Source organism: Homarus americanus, unplaced genomic scaffold (genome assembly GCF_018991925.1).
Source record: "Homarus americanus isolate GMGI-L3 unplaced genomic scaffold, GMGI_Hamer_2.0 scaffold22250, whole genome shotgun sequence".
Classification (NCBI taxonomy): domain Eukaryota; kingdom Metazoa; phylum Arthropoda; class Malacostraca; order Decapoda; family Nephropidae; genus Homarus; species Homarus americanus.
The window spans coordinates 1,764,671-1,770,670 of NW_024741189.1; the positions used below are offsets into that span (position 1 = coordinate 1,764,671).

The 6,000-nt window shown below is 38.5% G+C and overlaps 1 protein-coding gene across 6 annotated transcripts in view; it reads right to left on the reverse strand.

Annotated features, from left to right (window-relative positions):
- The window catches only part of LOC121875626 (COMM domain-containing protein 7-like), a 37,901-nt gene extending 32,332 nt beyond the window's left edge, over nucleotides 1–5,569 (reverse strand). For 3 of the 6 annotated variants that reach the window (XM_042380224.1, XM_042380228.1, XM_042380223.1), the window contains exon 1: nucleotides 5,396–5,549. The gene's annotated coding sequence lies outside the window, so the exon portion shown is untranslated. Of the gene's footprint in view, nucleotides 1–5,395 lie in introns of all 6 variants that reach the window. The other 3 variants (XM_042380229.1, XM_042380222.1, XM_042380226.1) reach the window with 2 other exon arrangements.
- Nucleotides 5,570–6,000: the final 431 nt, after the last annotated feature.

Below are 6,000 nucleotides of genomic sequence, written 5' to 3' on the forward strand. Positions count from 1 at the left end.
CATAGCATCACACAATATAAGAACATAAGAACATAAAAATGGAGGAAACTGCAGCAGGCCTATTGACCCATACTGGGCAGTCCCATTTACACCCAACCCCTATTGCTCATATATCCACCCAACCTATGTTTGAAGCTATCCAGCGTGTTCGAGTTAATGATGATATTTGGTAACTTGTTCCACTCGTCCACTACTCTATTTCCAAACCAATGTTTACCTATTTTGCGCCTAAATCTAAATTTGTCTAATTTAAAACCATTGTTACGAGTTCGCTCCTGGTTGGATAGTTTGAGTACCTTCATAATGTCCCCTTTGTTTAGCCCTGACTTCCACTTATACACCTCTATCAGGTCGCCCCTCACTCTACGTCTCTCGAGGGAGTGCAAATTAAGATGCTTTAACCTGTCTCTTTACTCAAGGTTCCTAATGCCTGGGATTAGTCTTGTCATTCTCCTCTGAATTCTTTCCAAGGATTCTATATCCATTCTGTAATAAGGTGACCAGAATTGAAATGCGTAATCCAAGTGAGGTCTCACAAGCGCAAGATATAATTTTAAGATGACCTCGCTAGTCTTGTAACTAACACTCCTTTGTATGAACCCAAGTACTTTGTTAGCCTTGTTTCGAGTAAATACACATTGTTTACTTGGTTTAAGATTCCTACTTATCATTACAGTACTCCTAAATATTTCTCGCAGTCGGATTTCTCAATGGCATCGTTGTTCATCTGGTAACTGGTTTCCCTGTTTAGATCTCCTATACTGAGTACTTTACATTTGTCCACATTTAATTTCATCTGCCATTTTTCAGACCATTCGAAAAATTTGTTTAGCTCTTCCTGTAGTTTCGCCGAGTCCTCGTCAGATTTAATTACACGTCCTATTTTAGTGTCATCAGCAAATTTACTTATGTTGCTGTCTATGCTGATATCTATGTCATTTATGTATATAATAAAAAATAATGGTCCAAGTACTGAGCCTTAGGGAACTCCACTAGTGACATTGTTCCAATGGGATTTTGTAATGGGCCCCTGTCTCATCAACAGAACATATTATATAAATGGGTCAATACATCTGATATTATACTGTATTCAGATTCACCACCCTGTAACTTTCCACTGTCTATGAGTATGACATGAGTTGTACACATGAGCGGGCAACTCTCCCAGGAGGGAGTGACCCGTAGTCAGCATATCTGTAAGCCCGCACAGCGAGGCCCTCACTCTTTAGTCGCTCACAACAACTTATATCATAAGGACGTGACCTAACGTTTATAATACATAAACGCCGTCCCTTTCTCATTCACTCCTATACAGGGGGACTTACGGTCGATCTACACTCAGGAAATATATATATACAACCTTTTATAATAAAACAAGGAACTACCGTTCGGGTTTCGTTACTTAAACCCAAATAATAAATATATGTGAACGGCCTGATTAATTGCACAAGCAGCGGATTCAATTTAGTGCCGTTAATGCTCACTCGCTGTTTCTTGTCCTGTAACCACGCCCTGATCCATTTTAGAATATCACCTTTAATGCCATGAGCCTCCACTTTTCTTGTTAGTCTTTCGAGGGGGACTCTGTCGAAGGCTTTGCTAAAGTCGAGATATACCACATCATAATTGTGCCCCTCGTCCACTCATTCGAAAACTGACGAAAAGAATGTTAATAGATTAGTTAGACATGAACGCCCGCTTGTGAAGCCATGTTGGGAATCATTGATCAACTTGTGGTTCTCCAAGTGATTTCGAATAGAGTTTGAAATGATTGCTTCCAGAAATTTGCCAACAATTGATGTTAGACTGATTGGACGGTAGTTAGAGGATAATGATCTATCTCCCTTTTGAAAATCGATATTACATTCGCTATTCTCCAGGATTCTGGTACTACACCTGTTTTTAAGGACATGTTAAAAAACTTTGCTAAGGGCATACTAAGCTCTTTCTTACATTCCTTTAATACTCTGGCAAATATCTCATCGGGACCCTGGTGACTTATTAGGCCTTAGTTTGTCTATTTGCTTACTAACATCGTTACTTGTCACTACTATCTCGCTTAATTTATTTTCTTCACTATCTCTGTATATAGTCGGTGCCTCGGGTATCATGTTTAAATTTTCGGTGGTGAAAACTGATGAAAAATATTTATTCAGATTATTGCTCATTTCTCCGTCATTATCAGTAAGCTCGCCGGTATCTGACTGTGTTGGTCCAATCTTTTCTCGTGTTTTAGTTTGATACATTTGATAGAATCCCTTGGGGTTTGACTTCGCCTCCCTTGCTATCCTCAGCTGATTATTCCTCTTTGCTTTTCTTATTTCGGTCTTAACCCTACCGGCCAATACCTTATAATAATCTCGGAGGTAAACTTCACCATGATTTATTCTCCTACCTATAGCCTTCCTTTGTCTAATTATGTTCTTTCAATAATTATTAATCCATTTAGGGTCATTGTTGTCTGATCTGAGTTTTCTGTATGGTATGTTTTGCCTTTGTGCATTAAGTAACTCATTATTTAAATTGTCGTGGAACTCGGCAACCTCAGGTCTCGTTAACAGCTCAATCTCAACCGTCAGGTCTCCGGGTAGGGTGAGGTCGCCCTCTGTGGGTACATTGAGTGAGGTCACCTCATGAGAGGTCATGTAATTCAGCCCCAAGCGTGATACCCCTTCTCTCACCTGCCTCTTCAAACTATCAAAGTTTGTCCTTCCGAAATCTGGGACTAAAGTGGAATTTTCCTTGCGGCTGCCCTGAAATTCTAACTGGAATCTAATTTCTTTGTGATCGCTGTTTGCAAGTTCGTTCCCTACTTCGACATTACTAATGAGGTTTTCTCTGTTCGACAGAACTAAATCGAGTATATTATTACCCCGGGTGGGTTCGGTTATATGTTGACTTAGGAAACAGTCCTGGATCATTTCGAGAAAATCCTCTGATTCTGAGTTACCCGTAAGGTCAGTCCAATCTATTTGGCTAAAGTTAAAGTCGCCTACTATACAGACTTTGTTGTGTATGGAAGCCCTGTGCATTTCGTCCCAAATAAGTCGCTCATTAACTCTATCAAGATTAGGAGGTCTATATATTACTCCTGTGATTAATTTTTCCCTACCATTGATTAATTCTATCCGAATTGTTTCTGTATTATGCTCAGTTTTGATTTCCTTATTTAATTTCACACTTCAGATTATCCCTGACATAGATTGCTACTCCGCCTCCTTTCCTAATCTGCCTATTGGTATGGAATAATTTGTAACCCGCAATTTGGTATTCGACAGGTAACTCACGTGAGTCTAGGTTGATCCATGTTTCAATGAATGCTATTATATCGATTTTTTCGGTACATACCAAGGCCCTAATATCATCCATTTTGTTTCTCATACTTCTACTGTTAGCGTAGTAGGCATTTAAGATAGTCGTGTTCTGAATCCTCTCTTTGTCGTGTTTAGGTTTTAACTCCTTGCTTAATTTAGTTTTGTCATAATTTCTAGCACTATTTCCCTGTAACCTTTCACTTTGTTTACCCACTCCCACTGCAGTCTCCTCCACCCCCGCACTCATATGTTCCCCTAGTAGTTTAAAGACTTCGACATCTTTTGAACCGCTCTTTCGAGAGACCCAGCCAGGGTTGCCGCCCCATCCCTGGTCAGCAACTTTTGTTCTTCCTATCCTCATGTATTTACTTTTTTCTGGGTGAAAGTTCAGCATCCACTTCTCAGTCCAACCCCTGATCCCATCCAGGTCCTCCTGCAGTGTGTGTCAATCCTCATCTCGTTCTATTTTCCTAAAAATCTTTGTGTCATCCGCATATAGACATACCTCACTGTCGTGTTTAATTGCCTCGGGCAGATCATTGATAAAAAGGACAAACAGCAGGGGGCCGAGGACAGAACCCTGAGGGACCCCACTAGTGACCTCTCTCCAGTCAGATACTTCTCCATTTACCACAACTCTCTGTTTTCTCTTAGTTAAAAAATTCCTTACCCAATCAAGATATTTTCCATCAATGCAATAACTAGATACCTTTTCTAATAGTCTTTTGTGGGGTACTCTATCAAAAGCCTTCATGAAGTCACAATACACCATGTCCACAGCCTGACTGTCATCAATAATGAAATATTAAATATCTTGCTTAAACGTAATTTGTGCCAGAAGTGCCATTGAAGAAAGGTGTCTTAGAATTGTCAAAACTACTGACTGCAACTATAAAATTCACGAGATTTATTTAATAGCAACAAGTGAAATAGTATTACCAAAATGCAGGTCAGATTTAAGTAAAATACACACAAAAAAAACTATTCTTGTATCAAAACCTGAGGACAGTCAATGCACGAATATTTACAAAACAAATTAATCTGCAACATAAATGAAGGTCAAATTCGTTCATAACATCAAAAACCATAGGAAAAAAAATAGTTTCAACTGTGACTTCGTATAGTGCAAATAAGTGAAAATTTACCAAATAAACTGCGGCCATGACAGATGAAAGACATAATAAGTGTAAAAGTTAGGGTAATATTGCAGTAAACAGCAACTACAGAATTATGGAAGGTTAGGTTAGGTTAGGTAACACATTTTTTATCAGATTCTTTGGTTGCTGTAATCTGCAATTTTACCAAAGTTATTTCCACAAAATGCACCACTCAAGGACTTTTCACTGATGTCTTGGGATAAGAAAATGGTATTATTTTACTTTCTGGTCTCTCATATTTCGAAATTCAAATTCATTTCCGACCAAGGAAGTCTGCGATGGGTGCCACTTCAATTATATGGAGCTGATTGTGAGTTTTTGGAAAAAATGAAGAAACTATAGCATTTTTTAGATCTTGTGGTGTTCTCCCGACCTCAGTCTTAAGTACAACCTGCCCGCCTATATGCCCCGTTAAGCGAGAATCAGCATCAGCAACCTGTAATAATCTCAGAATCCAACGACGAGTCAGAACCAGGCCAATAAGGTAAGAAATAAGTGATTCCATCATATGGTGAGTCAACTAGGATAGGTTACGTTAGTTAGGTCAGGTTTATGTTTATCTTGTTTTTTTTTGTATTTTGTATTCACTTAGCCATAATTTTTGTCAGAAAATGCACCACTCAAAACACCCGATAACTAAAAAACGGGCAATTTCTGACGGGAATTAACGTCAAAACCAATCTAAACACACAAAGATACACTAGAAAAATATAGTTTTGACCTTCTAACAGATGTGTGTGAACTAATTCAGATTTACCAAAAGTAGCAATTTCCGCCCAAAATGAAGGTCAGATTCGTTTAAAACACACCAAGCAAAAATTTACCAAGAAAACATTTATATTGTAGTGAGGTCGACCAGGAGGTGGTGACGACACTACACTAACACTGTGTCCTATGTTAATAACTCGATGACTGTTAACTCACCTCTTCTCTCCTCCACGAACAGTAATCTTCCTTCCAGTTCTTACACAGGATCACAATAATATTAATTTACCTTTCACACCTCTTCCAGTAAAAGTTTTAGGCTGCAAACACCTGTACGCCCCCTCGGCCCTTCCTCCCTTCACTCATTAACTCCGGGTCATGTAATCACGTTTACACTTAAGTTTATGTTCATTTCCGGGTCATGATAAAGATAAATTTTATCTCGGTTTAGTTTTCCAAAAGTTATTTTTCATATTATATGGCTCTATGGTACTGTTCATAGGAGAACATTTGCCTTATTTGTTAAATATACATTCATAGTCTCCTCCTTTCACTGTAGTATTGTCATAATGCTACTTCCGCTATAGAATATGTTGTTATTATAATGTATAACTGCTCTTCAATAAATATAAACTCTTTAAGCTCGTATTTTGGGTTATTAAATACACTCATCATAAACAATTCAAAATTAATAGCTATACCTCTCTAGTGTTGGTGTACAGCGAATATCTCTCAGTAATATATCAAGGGGAGGAGTAACTTTTTCAGAGTTATGAACTCTTGGAACAATCTGCCAGAGAGTGTTGTGACGGCACCGAGTGTGA